The sequence below is a fragment of the Thunnus albacares genome, chromosome 10 (genome assembly GCF_914725855.1).
Source record: "Thunnus albacares chromosome 10, fThuAlb1.1, whole genome shotgun sequence".
Classification (NCBI taxonomy): Eukaryota; Metazoa; Chordata; class Actinopteri; order Scombriformes; family Scombridae; genus Thunnus; species Thunnus albacares.
Window position 1 is genome coordinate 11,558,898 of NC_058115.1, and position 23,963 is coordinate 11,582,860.

Genomic DNA, 23,963 nt, shown 5'->3' on the forward strand with positions numbered 1-23,963 from the left:
CAACTCCCTGCACTTAACAGGCCCAAGGTTTTCTAGCCATCTCCTGGAAACTGTCTGTGGCTTATTTTTCAGTGAAGTTTAATTTTGGAGAACAACAACAAGGTTCATTTGTACTGGACCAGACCCAGATAAAAATAAATAAATAAATAAATAAAACTGAAATTAATTTGTTATTTTAGATTTTTTACTTCATACATAATTAATTCCATCTTAACAATTTGTAAGAGGGTAAGTTTTGGTTGTTAACTATTGATTTTACAGGCTCTAGTGACAACTGCTTCTGGCAGATTTCTGCAATGCTGTGTGTTGGACAAACAATGAAAAAGAAACTGATTGTTCTTTGGTTAAAATGCTTCCAGTCAGTATCTATCTATAATATGATTTAGCTGAGGAAAAAACACCACTATTTAATTTTGATATTTAAATATAATAAGGAGTAGGCTTTTTGCTGTTCAAAAAGCCCAAAAGAGCCAAAAGTCTTTTCCTAGATAAATAATCAAGGTGATTGTCATGTTAGCTTCAAACCAGCAGTTAGCAGTGAGCTTGTTAGTTGTTGAATGTAAGTGACCAACAGCTGGTGAATAGAGTTCTTTTAATTCACCAATTAACTTATAAGCACATCATGTAAGTACAACCTTAAAAGTTCTGAATTTAATTCTCTTGTGAAGTAGCTCATCCTGCAAGTCTGTAATGCTAATGCTAGCTCAAGGGTTAGGTCATCAGTCAAATATCAAAAAATGTATAAACCTTTTTCACAGCAGACATTTTGTCTTGTCATGGTAGGAAAAGTACAGGTGTTACTAATAACATTAACAATGGCTCTTTTCTTTTCAGGTGTCTCAGTAAGTCATGACAGTGTGACAGCCAGCTTGCACAATACCAGGACCCTGAAAACTGAAGCAGCTAAATGGAATTCAGCTGCTGAATTCATTCATTTTATTTTTTACACCTGTACTTTTCCTACTGAGACATGTCAAAGTGTCTTCTGTGTAAAAGACCTAAGCTGTGTCCGAAATCACTTCCTCATTCACTCATTCACTGCATCCTATATACTGCACACTTAGATTACTCTATAGTGAGCAGTAAAATTAGATTTTGGACACATATGAATCATCATGATTTTGTGTCACTGAGTGTCACATGACCTAATTTTCCCATATATAAAATGCAATATGTTGCACTGTTGGATTTTTAGCAAAAAGTAGCCATGTGTGCATGCCATCGACTGGCCCGAGGAATTTTTTGTGAGCACTATACATGCTCATATATTCCATAATAGCACATGTTAAACACAGTAAATAGGGAGTGATTCTGGACACAGTGATTTTGGACACAGCTCTATTGTTATACTTCTTTCCTCTATTTTTAGTAATGACCTTCCTTTAATCTGTTCTAATTCATCTATTCAACTATATGCAGATGATACTGTCATTTATACTTCTAAACCTCATTTACTGCAAATCCAAACTGCCCTTCAGTTGGATCTCAATACCTTACAAAACTGGCTCTTATCTAAGAGACTACTGCTCAATAAAACAAAATCTTATATTATGGTCTTTGATACAAGACAGAGCCTTAAAACAAAATCTAATAATCTAATAATAACGTGTAATGATGGTACTTCTCTGCATAGAGTGATCAAACTTAATACTTGGGTTTATGGCTTGACTCTGAACTTAGATTCAAACCTCACATTGATCACGTTCTCCACAAAATTAATTATGGAACCAGTGTTTTATTTCAATCTAGAAACCGTTTTACACTGAGTTTCCAAAAGAAATTTGCCTTACAACTTATCTTACCATTTCTTACCAACTATTCCAATGTTGTTTATCAAAATACATCCAAAACTAACCTTCAACCCCTTGATACGGCATACAATAATTTCGGTAGATTTGCTCTTGGATGTTCCTTTAGTACTGTCACTGTATAATGTATAACTCACTTAAATGGCCTCCATTCAATATAAGAATATATCAACTGAGGCATTCTGCACAATACTCCCTCTCCATCCCTATAGTCAGAAAAGCAATTGAAAAGAGAGCAATTATGTTTAAGGCTCCTTCAGACTGGAATAACTTACCTTCAAACATTCAATCCCTGGCATCATTTCACATGTTTAAAAATGGTTTGTCTCCTTATTTTGAGATAAATCATACATGTTTCAGATGATGCTATACCTATATACAATATACAAAACACTATATTCTATATTTTTTTATTCTCTCTGGCAATCTAGTGGTTATGTTCACCAATGTACTCATCTTTCTGATCTTGTGTTGATTGTCTTAGTTGTAGTGTGTCTATTGAATTATTGATTGTTTTGTTTTTGTCTTTCCTATGACTGTGATGTCTTGGTTTTGCTTTTTGTTTTTCATTTTTGTTTGTATTGTATTTTAGGACCCCCTTGAAAACAAGATGGTTCATCTCAAGGGGTTTATCCTAATGAATACATTTGTATCATCATCATACTTGACAGTTTATCATTATGACCATAACTGGTCAACTGTGTAAGTGTTAATTAATATAAATATAAATATAAATTCACTTCTGTATGTCATGGATACATCTGAATAACAATGATTGATGTTAAGTATACTAAGAATGTAATATTAATAGATGTCTACTGAACCATTTTTTTCCTACAGAAAGTACTTACAAGTTGACTTCTTTGACTAAATTGTTTGAAAAAGCAACTTTGATAAGTAACTGAGTTAATCTGATTGTATTCATGTAGAAACAAGATAAATTTGTGATTATATGTTACACACTTGATTACACACAAATATCTTGCTCAGTATTACACTGTGTCTACACAGGAGGCATACTGTGGGCAGCACGTAAGCAGAGCAGCAGCAGCAGCTGGTGCTCAGTTTGTATGTATACACAGGATGCGTTCAGGCACAGTGTTGAGTGGTCACTCAAAAGGTCACCCGCATTTTGACAGTTCTCAGAACTCACTACATAATTGCTGTAGTTAGACGCATAAAACTGAGAAAAAATGTTTAAGCATAAACTTTAAGTATAGAAATACATATCTGTTCCTGTCAGATGTGCTTGGAACAGACGATTGAAAAATACAGCTGAAATGCTCTCTTTGTAGACACTGCATTAGGGTGAGTGTTGGGACAACAGGAATAATTCGACAACAGGGTGTTTGTGATGATCACCATTTTTACATGTTGCTGCACAATTCAAACGGTGCAACTGATTGGCAGGTAAACTCAAACATCTGCTCTCCTCAGGTGTGGCACCACCCAATGAGCAAAGAGGAACATAATCCATGACATCTCCTACTGTAAACAAACTTTATCACCGTGCTTTGACCAGATTACATGTCATGAAATAATCATACTGACCAGATTAGTTCAGAATTATTCCTAATGGGAGGAAATTATAAAAAACCTAGTCAGTTTAGAATCACCAGACTAATGACAATCCAGTTAAAAATGCAATTGTTCTATTCACCAATCACTGAGTATATCAGAATTGGCTGTGGCATGCATGCTTCTCGTATATTACTCATTTACACATGAAAGGTACATATAGTAGATGATGATGAGGTTCACTTGGGGGCTAAAAGGAAAGTGAAAAAGCAGACTGTCTCGCCCATCAGTACAAATTAACATAACCAAAAAAAAAAAGAAGCACACAGGCTGCAGACTCACAGTTGGAATTGAAGTTTGTGATCAAACTGTACGGGTTATTGGCTTTAATTAGGCTTAACAGCCTTGGGCTATATCTGTAGTTTTGGCAATGACATCTGTGAGCAAAACAATCTCTGTGAGCAGTGCCCTTACTCTGCTCAGAGACAGGTAACAGTGTTTGCTGGACAGAGATACTGGGAGAAAAAGACGAAGGGCAGGGAGGCTTTGACACACAAGTTAAAAATTATTGAAAATTTGGATCTTTCATGTCAGCAGTTATCAACAGGTAAGATGCTTTTTGTGTGAAGAGCTGGCAATGGGATATTGTTTTACTTTAGACTGATTAGTCTTTAAAAATGAAAAGTTGTCATGCAACGTTGCAGTGCAGTACACAGTTTGTGCACTCAGCACTGCTTTGCCAAGTTGACACTGAATTTGAAGCATTCTGTCTCATGAGTCCACTTTTACATTAATCATTTCTTGGCATAAGAGCAGATGTAGCTGATCATTTTTTATTCTTTATATATTAATTAATTAATTAATTTATTTATTTTTACTATCCATTTTTATTTATTGTACCCTCCTGCTTAGATCTGATTTTACTTTAACCTGCTCTCATTGTTTTATATTGTTGTACTCGCTTACCATTGTGTTTTGTTTTTAATGCCTTACTGTAAAGCATTTTGAGCTGCATTTTATGTTTAAAAGGTGCTACCCAGCTAACCTGTGAACAGAAAAATATTGTAAATGTATTTTCATTCACACTTCATTTGGACTTTCTGTAGACGAGTGATGCCAAAGGTTTGGACTTTTCAGCTCAACTCCTGCCATACAGTACAGCTCTATTTTACATAATCCAAAGCCATTTCCCACTGCTTGCCTTACGTATAATGAGTAGAGCAGAGTAAAGGGCATATTCTAAATGCTATTTCATGCACTATTCAAATGGACAAGCAAAGGATATATTGGTAAACATTACGGTGTTGCTTTGCAAGATGAAACAGTATGTGTGAGGCCAAGATCAATTTCACAGCCAACTATATTCTTTTGCTTCACAAATTTAAATATTTATCCTGATATTTTCTGCCATCCTGAGGCACAAGGATGGCCTGGACAAAAAGAGACCTGTGATGAAACTAATGTACAAACTCCTCATAAAACAAGTACTGTAAAATTTGTTTGTATTGAGATTTCTTTTGGTTCCATGGTTTATAATTCTGTATAATGCTTAATAAGCTTCCTAACTACCCAACAGCCATTTATGAGAATCTCCTATCCATAACCTGGATTTTGTTTTATAATACATTCAGACTGAATTAGATTAAAGTACATCATTAAACAAATGTGAGTCTATTCTAATTATCTCAAACTTGTAGACTGCTTCTTATTCTCACCATAAATTCACCCTTCGACTTCCAATTGCATTGGAGTTCTTTTTGTTTGTTTGTTTGTTTTGGTAACATGACCAAGAAATCTGAACATTACTTGTGTTCCACTTTGTGGCATCTAAGAAATAATGAAATCAATGGTTCACAACAAACTAAATTAACTTAAATGATCAGGGGTATACAATCACAGGTCCTGGATTTCCAACATTACCTCAGAAAAGAAACAGTTCTTACAAAAACAGCAAATGGTCAGTGTTCATTGTCCCTTTGCCTTCAAAAATATATATCAGCTTGGCTGCAGTGGAAATAATGAAATTCATTGTCAACACACTTTGGGAGATCAAGAGCATTGAACAGACATTAACTTCATTTTCTATGTTTGATTGATGATGGCTACAGAAAAAATGGGGCATCTGGGCCCTTTGGCTACTCTTATGCAATCTCTTTCATTTTCTTATCTTTTTTCCTCTTTTCAAACTCTTAAAACAAACTCTAATTCTGGCGCCGACTGTAAGATTCTAGCTATCCGTTAGGGTCGTTGTACACTTTCACTTAAGAACATTATGCATGTTGACAGTTAACCTGCCTCTTATTGTATTTTTGAGCACCTGGGCATCTTTTTCAAGATGAGGACATGAGATAATTTTATCTGTGACCTACAGTAGGGAATCACATTCTGACTAGTTTTAATAAGCATACATGTATTCTTGTTCTTGTAATATTCAAGAACATGTATAGGGCTAATTTACCACTTTTACTTTTATTGAATGGGTGATGAATAAGCCAATTTAAATACTTCACCCTAGACCCTTTTGTCATTTTTTATTGCTTACTATAAAAGGGACAATGGGGAGAAGTTGAAACTGCCCTTTGAAAAGATTTATTTAAAATTTACCAGTGTGTAGTTAAAGTTATTTCATGAAAATGCCAATGATGATCAATGTACAATTACATTAAATTACTTAACCCCCCCCCCCACCACCACCACTTGTATAATAGTCAGTTATCTGGGGATTAATGAAGCAAACAACCCTGATGCACAGCATTTTTTTACCTGCTACCGGTACAGTCTTATAGTTCGGTTTCACTAAAGCAATTACAGTTGAGTGTTGTGCAAACAGGACTTCTTTTCTTCTTTCTTTTTGTTAATAGGCAAACAGGTTTGTTTAATCTCTCCTCTGGGTTTCAAGCCCTTGACCTTCTGGTCACAAACCAGCTTCACTGACCTCAAAACCATTAACATGTACACTTTAATGTCTCATCGTAATGCTGAACTGTTTTTCACCTTGGTGTACATCTGAAACATGTTTTTCATTTCAAATGGGATGACATTAGCATCATTAAAAAAGAACCTTCACACAAACATCTCACCTCACTAAAGTGGCCAACACGTGAGGAAAGAAAAAGGACACTTGCTTATAAACCTGAGTCTGAGTCATCCGGTAAAGTCAAAGCAAACACAATAAAAAATCTCAAGTTGAAAATGCCACCGTATGACATTAAAAGGGTAATAGTCAATTCCAGTATGATGGAACTCAATCTTTGGGGTGATCATGATAGAGCTCAAACCCATGATTCTTAAAATATGACTCAAAGTATTGATGCATCTTTAAATACAGCCTCTGGCACTGGTGTTTCTTTATTCATGTATTTATCTTGTATTCTCTTGTAAATAATGATCAGAAAATAGCAAATAAAAAATATATGGATGTGGGAAGAAATTGCATGTAGTGTTACCTTTTGGACATAATCAAATAACCAGAACATAAACTATTTGCTGGATTTTCCATATGGATTTTTTTTTCTAGAAATAATCTCCTAATGCAATAATTGGCTATTCGATGTCCGAATTTCAAAAGTAGAAAATACAAAATTGAGAATGATGAGACCAAAGAGATTTACAAATCACATATTTTCAAATCCCCCAACTGTCAACAGCAACTGACGCACACAATAGCAAATTCAGTAATCCATTTAGCGCCGAGTGACATATTGAAGCCGGGTTCATAAATAACAATGGTTTCCAGCTACCGAGTATCTGTCCCCTGTGACATCGACTGCAGAATTTCAATAGCCAGAATCGTCCTTAAAAAATGTAGTCTGAACATTCTCCTCATAGTAATTGCAAATATATTTTAGGACATTCAGAACATTTACATATTAAGATTTTTTTTTATAAACACTAGATTTAGAAGAGTGAAGAAACTGTTTTTTTAAGTGTTTAATCTGTTATCTTTTGTAAATACAGAATGGAGACTGCCTGGAGTTCTGCTTCACCTTGATGCCAGATCTATTCATTGCTGATAATGAGCATGTGGTGGTAATAAGAGAAACTGCTCTTGAGTGGTTTACATAATCTCTTAAAAAAAGAGTCCTCTGTCACCTTGTTCATTGCTATATCTTTTTCATAAGATTTTTGCTGCATAATACTTGAAATCCTTCCAAGGTTGTATTTCATTCTCAGTGTCTGCGCATCAACTTGGTCAGATCATTTGTTTAGCATTTCTTTGCTGATGAAACAGCTATTTCTACCTGTGAAAACTAATGATTGAAGTTTATGTTCAAGCTTAAAATCTTAAGCTTCTTTCCACCAAATGCGACTTGTTAAAGTCATGATAATCCTAGCAACCTCACAACTATTATCTATAATTAACAAGATGTCAGAAACTGGAACACTTATTCAGTCTAGTTTCAGCAATTTAATAAATTAATGTTCATTAATTTCTAGTTATTATTCAAAGACAGTTGAGCTTTCTCAAAAGAGGTAAAAAAAATCTCTGCCATAAAACTTTAATGATTCGTCAATTAGAGGTTTAAAAAACATTGTTGAATACTGAGATTAGTTTACTGCAGTGGGTAAATAAATAAAATACTCAAAAAGATTCTTATAAGTTGTGTTTTAAGTTGCTCTAGTCGCCCACTTTTGACCTTCACTGTGCAGAATGATGTATTTGCAGAGTTTGACATTATAAAGAGTTTTTTCACATTCATCTGCTAGGAGGGGGAACGTTTTTCTGTGCTCACCTTAAATCTGAGTTTAAGACGTGCATGCACAAGATGATTTGTGACATCACAACAAGTTTGGAAGCCAATTGTGGGCCAGTATTCATCTAATACACACACACACACACCATCCCACAAATGTGACATGGAAACTTAAAACTTCCAGCCCACGTACACTGAGAAGGGAATTTTCAGTGAAGGAGGAGACATGTTGTGTGATTTTGAGAATTTGTAACTAATTTAACTTTTTGGTTGAAGATCTTACCTTTCATGGAAGATTGAACCTGAATGGATGTCTGAACTGTAAAATGCAATAATGTGGTCACCAAAATATATGATTTGAAATAGAATACCACAGTTTATAACAAGAAAACACTTGAAGCTGCAGTAGGAGGGTTTTTTGTTTGAGTTGAGAATTCATTTAACTAGTGAAAAAGTAATCCTCATTGTGGTTGAAATGAAATGAGTAATCACCATTGTGTCAAAAACTTATGAGCCAGACTGTAAAGTATACCCCCACACACTCCCACAGGGCCCTGTCATTCAGTGATGTAACATAACACAAAAGGCCTCAGACCCCTTATGAATTATATAAAATATTCTAATCAACTATATTTACCATATTTAAAGGGAGAACACACAGTATTATACTGAGTGGTATATATGCCTGTGTGTGTATACGTGTGTTTGTGTGTGTCTGGCTGAAAGGAGAGCTACTTGAGGCAAGCTGCAGGGAGGCTCTGCATGGATGGATGGATTTGTGTTTCGGTACTGCTCAGCAGCACTGATAGCGACATTGCTCTGCTATTTGCTTTCAAAAAATGTATTTTGCAGCTCAGGTTTCTCACCAGTTGAGGCAAACTCTGGAGCAGGAGAGTATTGTTGAAAACTTACAGCAACTTGAAAAACAAAAACAAAACCCTACGCGCTCTTAAAAAGCAAATTCACCTTGTTTTGCATGCAACATCGCTCATCAATTACACACACTGTGAGCGCATCTTGTCTCAATCATTGGTTACTCAAACACAGTAATTGTTCTCCCAGGAAGTAACAGGAAAGGGTAACACATAGCTCAATAACACATCCTCTCTAATGTGCTCCGCTCCACTGATTATCCCCCATGATGACACTATTACTCTTCTCCCCTGGCAAAACTGATAGACAACAAATTGACTGCATAAACTAAACCTCAACCCACCAATAAAGACATAAACTAGTGCTTTTCAGCCTGTTTTTCAGAGTATCATCTGGGGGTTACCTCTTCAATGGTAAATGAGCCAAGAAAGTTTTGTGGATAATTCTCCGTGAACCCGCTGTAGTGCAGCACTTTTCTATTCAAGATGAATCTTTTAGCTAAAAGCATTTGGGGTTACAAGAAGATGGGCCTAATGCACTTCTCAGCTTAAACACTGCACTCTACATTTAAGCGCTCTGAAGTCTAAAGGCGCTGCTCTATGATTCACTCAAAGTGCTGTTTGGAACAGTGAATAGTGTCAGAAAGGCCCTTTCCAATGGTTGAATAAGAGGGAAAAATGTTTTGGTTTTTTGGGCTTTTTTTTTTTGTCTGAAACTGACCGTTTGTCATTTTGTGTCACTTCGTTCATACAGTCTAACATCATGTTCCTATTAGCGGATTTCTTGTTGGGTAGTAATGACTGACACATCAGTCTCACTGACATCATTTTCAGTCAACACTGAAGCAGTGGAAGCTAAGTTAACTGTTAACTTAGTAGTTTTTCCATATTGATCAAAGAGAAAGTTGTTATTTCTTGAAGTGAACTTACAACCACTTGAATAGTTGCATCAATCCCATCCACATCACTCACAATCTATCTGTCAGCATTTTTCTAGAAGGTAACTAGGTAGCTGTTTGAAAATGACGTTGCCATTTTTATTCAATTGTTCACCTGAACCTGACAATAAAATACACTCAATTGTTGGTTTTGAGCACTTCAAGGAAACTGTTGGTAATAAGGAAAGATCAAATAAAATCAGCATCATCTTTTAAAAGGGGATGAAAAGAACTGAGGTGACTGTGATTGTCTGCTCTGACTCTACCTGCTGATAATGTATTCTTCCTACTAATAATGTATTCATCCTGCTCCAGCCTCTTTCTCACATTATTCTACACTGTGCCATGATTGCTTGTGGTCATCAAAACTGACAAAAATGATTTGGCCAGACCGATGTGCACTGTATTTGAGTTTGTGCTAGCCACTGTACTGGTGCCCAGTTTCAGCAAAGTAGAAGCCAATGTATCACCACAGTCACAGGAAGGCTTTGAATGAGTTCCAAGATAACTTTCCAAGGATGAAACACTGAGTTTTTTAGTAAAACATGATTTGACAGGCTGATATGCTGCAGTATCTGAGAAAAAAAAAACATGTTTTTATGGCAACTTGACCTTTGCACATTTGAACATGCATTTAGATCTCAAGTCATGTTTTGTTTCTTTTTGACCTTCCCAGTGGAGAATCATTTTACTTTCTAAGCTGTGGATTTGAAAGCAGTGAAAACACCCTAAATGACATCCATTAAGCTTGAAATTTTATGACTTTTCACAGAATACACAAAAATGGAAATATTTCAAAATTATTTATTTTTTATGCAGTTCTGGGTCATTTTAAAGTCACTAGAGGGAGTCAAATCAAGGTAAAGGCTGATTATGTGGAATCTTAAAACAGTGAAACTATAAATTGGCATGTATGTGTATTTCTGTCATTGGGATAGTGGGGACAGAGCTCAACGGGGACCTTGACGTTACCTTCCCCACACGCCAGCCACAGCAGCACAGTAGTCCAAATCTTCAGTCTGCAGTCCTGCAGTCAATTGTCACAGGGGGATAAAAGAGAGGGAGATGCAACTTCTGCACAACAAAAAAGGACTGCAAAAGTAATATTTTTGAACTTTTGTTAGTTTGAAATTTGCGAACCAGTTTGTGGTTTTGTTTTATGACTGCTATACTCAATGCAGAGTTGATTGTGTACAATTGACATAAAAGTAGGACATGTGGTTTGTGGGCAGTGTTGATTGATGGTTTTAATGGCTATAATGAAACCTACCATTCAAAAAAGTTGTTGCATCCTTCGCTTTCGATAAAATTCATAGAAATAATCATGGCTGTTATGTTCTCTTGTTTTAGATAACATGAGATCATAATGTGTGATATAGTGTGAATGTATTTTATTTATAAACTCATTGTGTCAAATCTAAAGAAAACATTATCTGCTCTCTGAAACATCAATGAAGGATTAATCACCCATTTATTAATGACTGATAAGATATTTATGGATGCAAAATACATTTGTGGTCCAAAATAGGGACTAATTATAAAGTGATATTTGAGCCGGGTCAAAAATGACCCGCTCCACAATATGAAGTGTCAGAATATGAACCGTATGTAAGGGTTAAGTTGAAATTCAGCTCTGATTTATCAGTTTTATTTGGTTGTATACATACAGTTTTGTGAATTATATACTGCACAGTGCTTACTCTTATAACATTAAAGGCTTGGCATAAATATTTGATACTCTGTAAATCAACTGAGTCTTGATACTAATATTGGATGTGAAAGAGGTACATGGGTGTGACACACTGGAACTACACTAAGTGAGTCACATGTAAAGCTTGAGCTCTCCAGCTCACGTAGACTCATCTGTCTCTCCTAAATTTCTCACCAGCTATTAGCAAAACCACGGCACACATTAGGAGAGCTGATATCTGATTGACTTCAAACCAATGTGCTCTCCAATTCTCACTCAGGGAAATCAGGGAACAGACACCCCTCTAACTACCATTCATGATTACCACCAAACAAAACATTATGATTGTCTATTGATTACACTCTGATAGGCGTGATTTGACTTTAGAGATTTTTATTCAGATGAACATTGAGTGAGTACAGTCTCTCTGCGGTTGCCTGCCATCCTCCCATATGCCACAGTTTCATAATGATTTCATGCCCCAATGAGTTGCTCATTCTGTTGAAAAGAAATGCGTGTTCCCTGCAATTTATTATTAGCTTCCATTTTACTGAACAAACGAGTACAAACAAGCCCCCTCACACCTTGGTCATTGTATCATACTCTTGTTTTTAACCATGAAATTGTGCTATTTTCAGGGACTTCACTTGAACAGCTCCTACATAATTATGTTGGAGAAAGAATATGTTTTTTTAATTAACACCCTTTGGAAAAACGGCAAATAAAACATGATTTCTACTGAGTTAATAAAACTATCAAAACATTTAATAAGTATTATAGTAATCTTCAAATAGGTAAGCCAGAAAAACACATACCCTTTTCTGTCCGTATATCCCTTTATCTTTCTTTGGCTTAGTTGGTGAACAGTTTTGATTCGCACATACTTGCATCTTTGATACACCAAGTCAGTGATATGTCACTATAGTAATTCAGATGTCTAGTAGATTATAAAAAGAGAAAAGGATGATTAAGATTAAAAAAAACACACACACACAAAGATGAAAGCCACTAAATACTCCAGTAATTGCTTATCATGTTTTTGTCCCTGCGTGGGTGCTCTCTATTAACCTCAGTTCACCTTTGACTGTTTAAAAAGGGTTAACAAGGATAAATCATATACGGTGTTCAAGATGAAGTTGTTATTATGCAGAGTGGCTTCCTACTGTTAAGTAAATGCATCTCTCTGCTAAAGCATGGCAGATAACTGGAATGATATATCTTTGTGCTGTGTAAATTTAATTTTTGTACTCACCTGGAGTAATATGGCTAGTGATACCCTAAGAATAATCCTGAATACAAGACAAAACCATAAAAAGTACTGTATAGATGAAGAAAACCTAGAAATCTCTAAATGAAGTGTTATGGTCAGACAATAATATCCTGTTAATCCTCAAATGAGATTTCTAAGGTTGAGAAGACGGATGAATTAGAATTAAATTTTGTATTTTTAAAAAATTGGGGGCACACATTGTTGCCAAACTGGAGCATTCATGAAGTCACATTGTACAAAGAAAATTCTAGTTCATTAATTCAAAGTGGGCGCTAAGCACTCTTACAGAAGAGTAGTCCAACAGAGGGTCTGAATGTTTGGAATTGGAGGCAGCAGGCTAAATGGTTTTATACTCACTCAGTGGCCGGGCATGCAAGCACACTGGCTGCCAGTGGCACTCTCCACAGGGCAAATAACTCCTCAGAGTGCAATTCACTGCTGCCTTTCAATTTGCATGTTATTTAGTTTCCTAGTCACATGACGTTTTCAGTCTGCTACATCATATGTCATCTTCTTTCAGAGTGATGAGAGTTTTTGGTGCTTTAAATGATCAGATGTTGTTCTGATCATGAATCAAAGGCTTAATATATTTCTCTATTATTTTTCCTCTTTGATGTGGGTCACTTCTTTGTTTATTTTCTATTAATGAGGCATTTGATTGAATTTACAAATGAATTATTCCGAAATGAGCGTCCTGAAATGAAATGTTTAAAACAAGTGAATTTTCCTATTATACGAATTATTAAAGCAAGAGAGTCATCGTGTTGTAAAATCATAGATGATATCAAATTAAAATCAAAACAAACAAATACAAATCAAGGACAATTAGTACATGGTGAAATGTTTCATAGATACTGGAGCCCGCCTGATATTGGATTTTGAAGACTGACTATGGATTTTTGAGACAGATGTCACTATTGATGTCAGTCTACTGATTGTGAATAAATTCATCTAAAATACCAATTCATGAGATGTTTCTTTTTGCTTTTTTCCCCCTGACTTTGTTCTGGAGAATAGCGTATATATCGCTATTGATATTTGAGAGTTTAAACAAGACTGAGGCAACTAACTTCAGTATGCTGCCAAGCTCACAATGACAATGCTAATGTTTAGCATGTACAGTCTTTACCATGTTCACGATCAGAGTTTAGCATGTTAGAATACTAACATTTGTTTAGTAACACAAAACACAATGTACAGCTGAGGCTGTTGGAAAGGTCCGTTTTGCAGGTACTGTTAAATATTGGATGAGTTGTAGCACTAGCAGTGCAGTACAGTTGAGGCAGATGAGAATGTCAGTTTTGCAGGTATTTGGTCAGAAACCAAAGTAATGGACAAATAGAAATGTTGCCCTGATTTTGGTGCTATAGGAAAAGTCAGCCTCATATATATACCCTCCCAACCAATCCCATAACATAAAATACAACAAAAGAAAAGTTAGACTTAAATATGGGTAATGATGTTAGGCCTGGAAGACACAAGGCTTATGTAACTGGCATCTACTTGTGTTACATTTAAGAATATCAAATTAATTATTAAAAAAACACATACATTATAATTGAATCTACACTAAATGACAACAACAGTACCTAATGGTTAATTGTTATTACAAGGCCAAGACAGCTCAGATTATCAAAAGTTAAGTCTGGTTAACTGTTAAAAGAAGACTAGTGACTAGTAAGACGCAATTGTCAGACAAATTTCAATTCTTACAACATAGAGTATAAAAAGTTGTCATTTTCATTGAAAAAGAAGCTACTTACAATGGACTACCAATGACTTGAGGCAGACAGCATAATTTCACACAATTAGCTTTTGTGGAGGCAGAGTGGCGGGAGAGAAGAGAACCACGACAGCAAGTCTGGAATGAGAAAATCGAAAAATGGAGAAAGTGACTGAAGTGAGCAATAACAAACCTCAGCCATGAGAAAAAATTACCGCAATTGAAACAGAGATTGAAAGTTAGGATTTGAAAAGGGATGAAAAAGATTAGGTACTGTTTTATTGACAGCATTGACAAAAAAAGAGTACTTCTTTCATAATCAGGAAGTGTCTCTTAAGTAGCTTTGTTCAGTGTTGTGTTTTGACATAATCACCCACTGAGGCATTCTTGCAAATAGTCCAAAATACATTAAGTGTTAAAAAATACTTCCCCTTTCTGATGCTATACAAACGATCAACTAGAACCCTTATTGTAGTAACTTCCCTTATGTTTTCATTCTAATGAGGTAAAGAGTGGTGTGAGTTTGTGTAAAAAACAACAAACTGTCTGAAAACAACCTGTGATGCTTTGTACAATACAGAAAAGGTACAACAAACACTTCGGTTCTCTATTCCTTCCATGTAACTGAACTTTGGTCGACTTGGCCTTTCTTACACCTTTCTGGCTCTTTCTCCTCAGTTGACTTTAAAAGCACAGCTCCTGTCTGCTATTTGTTCAAAGGCTTGTGTATTACATCGGTACAATAAAAAGTGAGTGACCTCAGGCTATGGTACACTGATTTTTCAGACTTTATTTCTTGACTGCATAAAAGCTTTCTCATGTATGATATACAGACAACACAAGAGTAGCATTCATTATTTATAGTCGACCATTCAAGATCTCTGTGATGCTTAGGTGTTTAAGTTGGCAGCGCTGCTCAGACTTTCAACTTCCAATATTTAAATAGGGAAATTGGATGGAGAATAATGAATAACATCAGAAATAGTACAAATAAAATGTGTCTGATTGTCATATTTTGATGTGCGAATGCCAACATGTAAATCTTGATTATAGTAGACACTTTAAAATTAGCTCTCTCTGTTCCACTGCACTTGGCAGAGCTTTCCTCTTTCCATTTACTGAATCACTTGGCGAACGGGATTACTAGATCCCACTGGTGCTTAAGGAGCAAACCCAATTTGCTCTCAAAGTCCTGTACTTTACATAGGTGAGGTAGTGCAAATCTTTTTGAATTCACACTTACTTCACAGTAAGACTGTTTGCCCTAAAATGTTTTACAAAACCAAGAAATCACCCTAACAGCCCTAACATCTAAACCATTTAGTTCTTTTTTGTAGTTTGCTTTATTGTGATATCATCTCAAACAAGAGCCAAAGTTTATGTGATTGCATCCATTTGTCTGTTAGTTTGTGTCCCCAGGTGCTTTAGTAGGCCAAACTTCTGTTAGTCTTATACGACTCTTCTGTTCTTGTCCAACGATCTGATTGAGGGCTGGGACAATATGGCAAAAATATATCACAATGTTTTTCACAATATTGACGGTATGATGATATTGATGGTATTTGTTTTGCTTTTTCCTTAATACTAATACCATGAGAAATGAAGCAGCAAGCTAGGTTTTCTATTAAAATTGTTAACTATTTGTAATTGCTTAAATAAATACAGCTAAAATATAAGCTGTATTTATTTAAGCTTTTAAAATGCTGTATTGAATTTCACAATTTTTATTAGGAATCTACTGTACAATGGGTGCATCGCTCCCATCTCAGTTTTTTGTCTTAGCATTCACAAATTCTTGGCTTAACTATTTGCCTAAATATATGATGACATTTAGTAAACAGTTAGGCTAACACTCAACATTCACATAAATGTCATTGCATTTACTTTCCTTATACAGATATTCACCTGTTGAGCACACGTAAGATCAAATACAAAGAAAGGAAATATATATGCTTACTGTACATATCATCTTACATTAGGCGTCACTTTAATGTCTGACATTAATAACACAAACACAATAACATCACTGCTGACTATTGTTAATGCAGACGTGATGCTAGAAACTCATTAATTTAGCTAACAACATTAACATTGAATGCACCTCATTAGCTGCTTGTTACAGAAGGTAGAATAACGTTCTTAATTCTGTTGTATTTCATAAGTGTATCTTATTGTCACTTTACCTCACGATAATTGCAAATGCCATTAACACTAACAAATACAAATATAAATTCTCTGTCAGCTAGACTAAGAAACAGGATATGAGGTACTGAGTATATTGTTTTGTCACGCCGGATGTAGCTTTTGGTAATGCACCTGGAGCCAGAGTTGTTGAAGCTCGCATTTTCATGTATTCACCATATTCACTCACATGGCTAGTGTGCAAACAGGTTGCTTGTATTGCCACCCTTTGTCCTTAAGCATTGATTGTTTTAATATTCTTCTGTGAAGTGTCTGAACCATCTGACGAGGCACCCATTTTAGGAATCCTCATTAACTCCTCGTAGGTTTCAGCGTTGGTAGTTTAAGGTAGCTACCTGTAGCCATGGACACACAACTTTCTGTCGGGAGTAATAATCGGGAGTCTTGAAGACATTGTGGTTTGCACACTACATGACCGATCAGCAATAAGGTGTTACACATTTCAAGATCTTTCATCAGGAGGAATCCCCAACGAGTCTGTCTGGTCTCCAAACTATGTTTTGTCATGAAAACACACGCAAGAAGTAGAGATAGATGCATGCTCTGCTGTCATCACCCCGTGTCTTGCACTTTCATTGGCTGTCGCTCATTGCATGGCTCCCCAACATGACCAGGTATTAAGCATAAAATAGTGGTGTCAACTCATGATTTGCTAAATTACGTTGCCTTTTTATTTTTACTTTTTAATCAAATTGTGTTACTTTGTATAAAAATATATTCAATTAAGATCGCTAATTCTGTCATACAGTTGCTTTTAAAAATTTTTTTAGCAAAATGAATTGTGTAATGACAAAATGCCATTTGACGAAAGTATCACAAAAATGCATACCTTCATATGACACAATACCGGTAAACCGCCCAACCCTAAGCTGACTGGAGATATCATTACACATAAATGCAGGTCTGCCTTTGAATACTTTGTGTGCGTATGCAACAGTTCACAATATTCACAATCACTGACCCCTGTGGTTGTAAAGATAGAAACGTTGTCATCCTTAAATGCTTCCAAAATCCCTGAATTTGATAGATGAACAAACATGCAGTGGAAAAAATCCCTCAGATTAACACACCATCAACATCATCATCATCACCACAAGCTTTTGAAATTTGAATGTATGCTTGCTTATACATATAAAAATCTGTTTTCACAACCGCATAATGGACACGTTAAGTCAAGGTTAACTACCCAGACGTCAAACAATATCTAATTGAAAGCTGATGTGAACAATGTCATATTGTTTCTCATATTAAGTGAATGTTGGTACAGTGAGAGGTTGTGCCAGATACAGAAAACGAAGAGAGCTGAACTCATATGAACTGACTATGAAGAGCAGCTTTTATCTTTTCAGTCATTTTTGCTTTAGGTAACAAACAGACCCAGATTCCCAAACAAATCATAAAGGCAGAACAAAGAAAAAATAACGCTCCAAACAAATGGCACACAGCAATTTTATCATGGATGTTTGGAAATTTATAGTGAAGTGCTAAAAAAAGCTAAATCAAAAATTATTTGAAAAACTGTCTCTAGGAATTTGTTAATATCCATTGCTGCATAGATTTACTGAACTGTTACCTGTCTGAGTGTGTTTGCCTAAATATCTGTGCATGTATAAGTGTTTTAGAAGGATTTTTGGTGGGATTTTATTCTGCACAATATGATACTATTTTCCTAGCTGTCCCCATGGGTCCCCAGTCTGAGGCCTTTTTGCCTGTCAGATATGCTTTCAAAGTCATGCATTTATAAACCATGATTCTCAGCCACAGTGTACCACCATAGGTTTCACTCAGCCAAGTACTGTTTTATTTTGAGAGAAATTGTGTTTTTCTGTACTTTGCATAATCAAGAGCAAGTCCTCTTTGCTGATAAAATAAGCATTTCTGAAGGTTAAAACCTCCTTGCTTCTATTCTGGAGTTGCCATTCTGCATGAATGGCCCTCACTGCAGGTTTCACATACACTTATGGACAAAATGTTCTCAGCTTTTATAGTTTGCTGTTTTTGCTTGAATAAATTCCGTGCGGTGTTTGTGCAGCTTTGACAACATGTTAGTTAAAGCTGCAGTGCGGAACTTTTGTCCTTTTGTCCTGCCCCTTCTGGCAGTGAGAGTCATTACACAAACAGTGAGAGTCATTACACCAACAGTAAGAGTCATTACACAAACACTGTTGATGCTTGCTCACATCATAGGTGCCACTGTGGCCAACTCTGTCGCTGTTGTTGTGGCTGTAAAATGGTGGATGACTCATTTCACTATCAGAATTTGATCCATTTGGTCTGATAACATTTGGAAAGTCTAGAAGAGCCACTATTAAATTATTTACTCCCTTTTCAAGTTAGCAGAGGGCTAAACCAGAGGAAATTTCCAAATAGGCGTTATTTGAATTAACTGACCACATACTGTGAATCTAAATGGTCACTTTTCTCGCCTGAAAAATATTAAAAACTAACTAACTAACTAACTAAGTGACATATTAACAGACCTACACTAAAAATTACAACAGCCTTTAGTCTGTCACATAGAGTTGCAGGGGAAATTATGTCATGTTCGGCATCCCTACCCGTCCCGACAGGTGCTCAGCCCTCAGGTATCTTCATCAGACCGCAAGGCTGGTTGGTCATTGCTGATTGATGTGAAACACATTACTACTGTTGTGCCAGCACTGGAAAATTGCCAGACACCAGATTTAAAAAACTCTGTATATTGTAAAATACAGAGATTTACTTGTTGGTGATTAATCAGCATTATGTGAACTTGTTTGGCAAGGGCTTTAATGTAACGGATGTTCATTTATACGTAAAAGTCCCACACCCCAGCATTTGTATTTGTATTTGTTGAGGCAGCAAAATTATTTGTATTTGTATTTGTATTTGAATAAAAGTGGAAAGAGGCTTAAAAATCCTGTTTTTGTTTTTATTACGCTTTTAATTTTAGAAAAAGTGTTACAATAAGTTTTCATGAATAAACTACCTTACGAAGTAGGTCCTCACACCGGGTGTCAAACTGCAGTCTCCCAGATCACAGACGACTGCGCTGACACTCAGCTAAAACTTTACTCATCACCTCATTGCAGACAGACCTCTACCTGTATATACACCCATAATACAGAGACAGCACAGCATGTAACATGTAGGGAGGAACTTCAAAGGCGATTCTTGCTTTGCACTTTTCATTTATTGCATAATTTTTAACAACCTAACTTTGTGGAAAGGAGAAGGAAAACAACAGGTTAAGGAGAGTCCCTTGGGAGCACTTTGCGTGTGTCAGAGGCTCAGCTTTATCTCTGGGGAACACCCCCAACTCCGGGGGTGATGTCCAAATAAGGAAATATGCATCATGTAGAAGGTGGATGTGACTCCTCTCGAGCAGAGGAGAGAGACTGAGATAGCGATGTAACCGACCTGTGTGCCGGTATTTGACAAGTTTTTTCTTTTCTTCCTGAAAACAAATAATTTTTAAAATATTTGTATGAAACAAATATTCATAAAAAAAAAACACTATTTGTGCTTTGCAAAATAACGTATTGTACTCGGGCACAGCTCTACTCCAAACCCCTAATTTACAGTGTGTTGCATTAACATCACACTATTTGTTGCATTGATATCAAATGTTGTCAGAGAAAATAAATTGTACTTGCAAATTAATTGCACATCAGTGCAAACAAATTGTTTTCAATGCTATATAATTATTACCATTGTTTACCTCTAAGCTACTGAACATATAGTTGATTATGAAATTAAGGAAAGAATAATGAGTGACATTAAACAGCAACTTAACATCACTGTTTAGTGTGGATACAGGTGCAACAGAGCACACTTCTGACCACAGCCAACCATCTAATTATTTTCTGTAAAATTGTCTCAACTTTTTAGTGCTTAAAATTCAGTTTTGGTGTCATGAGACAATTGTGAGCATTTAAGTAATAGATGGTAGCCGGCAGATAACTTGCCACATGGTTAATTTTTTTTTTTTTGGGGGGGGGGGGGCTGAATGAAGCCATACACATCCTGAGAGCTGCCTGGAAAGCCAAATTAAGAGAAGATAAAGTCCCTAACATTCATCCCAATGGCTATCTATCTATTCGTCTGGTGTCCGTATATACAATTCACTTTTGTCTATGCATGCATCTGTCCATCTGTTCACCCGTTCAGCTCACTTCTATCAGTCTCTGTGTGTGTATGTGAGTGAAATCACACCACAGGCCGTTTGATTCATCCAAAGTGTATTTGTATGAAATCACCAAGCAATGCGCATCATGTGGTGATGTATGGCTTTGTCTTGTGAAACCCATGCTACAGAGAGACAACTGTAATGATGCCTCTATGATCTCTGAGAGTTTATTCTGAGATATTTTCCACCAGTCACTGCTGAAAGCGTATACAGAGCAGACAAATCTTCAATCTCAGCTGACATAAGGTTACACCTGGTGACGCAAGGATAAGCAATATACTGCAGAGTGACTTAGTAGAACTGCAAAGGCTGCACCTGCACCCTGTTGAATTCTGGGTGTTAAGACCCACACTTTACTGGATGCAATAGGATGCCAAGGTCTCTGAAACTGGTTGTAACTGAGTTCAATTTTAGGAGTGAAATGTACAGCTGACTAATGGGACAATAAACTGAAATAAAACAAAATCCAGGGCCAAAGCACAATGCACATTTCAAGTATAAGATTGTTTTTCATTTTAAAAGCAATCCACGGCCTATCCATTTTCACCCAGCATTATTTGTTTAGAAAATACGCATGTAAATCATTGAAAGATCTGTAAATAAGGCCTTGTGTTAAAGTATTTCTGTTACACTGACTGCAATTTATGACTAAAACAATTCCTTTTTCCTCTGATTTAAAAGTGGGCATTTTCGAAAATTATTCAAAAATAAAGCCAAGCCTGAAGAGTGATGGAGTGAAGCACTGCATCAGTGTTTTAGGTTGGTATATTTGCTCAGACAATCTTATTAGGATCATTTTAGTACTCCTTTCATAAAGTTTTGCATCATGTTAAGCTTAGTGATAAATAGTACAATTTCTGAGAGTTACTTATAAGAGTACACAGTCTTTTATATTTTTAAGACCCTGAAAGACTGCGTTGATGTGGGATTGCATTGTTTTTTTACACCTACTTCAAAGCGTTAGGGTTCATGGAGTATTTTGCAGTTTGTTATTTTTCCATTTTTGCGTATATGTGTGTGAGTCAGTGTGTCTGTGACACTGCTGGAGATCAAAGTAAACTCATAAACAACACACTGCTTTATGCATAAGACGCTTAACGACTCCGGCAAGCTCACAGTTTAAGGTGCAGCGTTATTCTTCATCTTTTACTGCTCATTCAGGTTCAAAGGCAGCAGAACGCACAGATAACAGACAAACAATATAACATTCATAATTGTTTAAAGCTCCCTAAGTTTGTTAATACATAAGAGGCAATTAATAAATTATTTTAATTACAACATTAGTGATCATTATGTTGAACATGTAATCCAGAGCAGCATTTTATGAATACTCTTCAGGCTGTAAATTGATCACGTTACAATAAGAAAGTAAACATAAGGTGGATTTAGGGCATTTACAATGCAGTCAACTGAAACTACAATGACACATTGCTACATCATGAGGGAAATAACTATGATGTGATTTGATGAGACAAAGATTATGATGAAGTGAAAGACTCAGTGAACCAGGGCGTACTCAGTGGCTGAAGGCATCTGTCCTTATGGACAGTTAGAGGGACACGATGAAGAAAATATGCTCAGCAAATACATTTTTACTGAGAAGCAGAGTCACTCCTACTGATAAATTATGGAGTCATAAATAGACTCAAAACACATTACTTTTGATGTGGAAGTTGCACATTAGAATGGAATACACGTACTGTATCTGTTCCGTGTACGGTGAGAGTCCAGAAAAAATCACTATACTTTCAGAAGAACATGCACAATCAAATGCGTGCTGTGTGAAAGGTGCATCATAGCAGCATGCTGCAGATAGGATTGGTCTCATCTCAGGTTGTGTTAAGTCCTGCTGGTGTAGTAAATGACCTCGTTTAATGAGGGGAGCATCCACAACCCCTTTGCCTGCCATGTGCTGGTACACATTATTAACATAAAAATCCAGCAGCACACCCTAGAGTTTAATACGTCCAGGATTATACGCACATACTGACAAACCCCCCTCCCTCCCTCCCTGACTCCCTCTGTTTCTATCTGTGCCTCCCTTGCTATCTGTATCTCTCGCTCCTTTCTCTTTTACTGTACCTGTCGTCTTTGCTCTTGTCCCTGCTGGCTGGCATGTAAACAATTTCTCTTGCATGTTGCAGTGATGAAAAGAGTCTCCCGTGGAGATGGCTTTGTGTCCAGCTCTGACATTTCTATTTGCTTAGAACATGGCTGTTGATGCCTTGGCAAAGCTTGAGATGTTGGATTACAGCCTGGTCATGTTTCCGTTTCAGATTTAAGCACTTGACCTTTAATAGGAAGCTGCTCTGTTTATTTGCCCGCATGGTGTTTATTTAGGTTAGATAGATCTTGATGGCCTTCTTTGTTTTTCCTCAGGGTTAGAGAAAGTCCCTTGTGCCTCCAGTCTAGCCATGAGATTAACTTGATTCGGGGTCTTATCAGGATTAAGGTGGTTCAAATATTGGGGATGAGTCATATTATTTCTTTGGGATTGGCAGCTAGTTGATCTCTTTTTTTTTTTTGGTAGAAAATATGTCATTTTCAACCAGCATATAATCAGCTGTATTCTGCAAATACATTGGCACCGTCTGTACATATAAATTTTCTTTGTGTATTGTGCGACAGCCCATAATAGAGTACAGTGGATAATCTGATATGATAATTGCAAAAATCTGTAACCCCATTACAACTGATAAGAAATTTAAGCAGATTGTACAATGTAGGTTAAAAACTCCTAATTCCCTTTTTGTACATGATGTTTGTTGGCCAACGGGAAGCATATTGGAACCAAGTCAAAGTGCAATGCAAAGCTTCATTCTCTGTCTAACTATTACTTAGCAAAACATGTAACACTTATGGCAGAAAAGCACAGCGTTAAATCTGATAACTATGTGTCAGCGGATATTCATTTGTACATAAAAATATAAGATCAAAAAAAATATAGGATCCCTTCAAGAATTATGACCAAGACACATATCAAGCTGATGAAGATATTTTACAGTTGCAATTTCTAAATTACTATATTTTTTAATTTCTGTACTACTATTGCTTGTTACTTATCAGTTGACATAAACGCC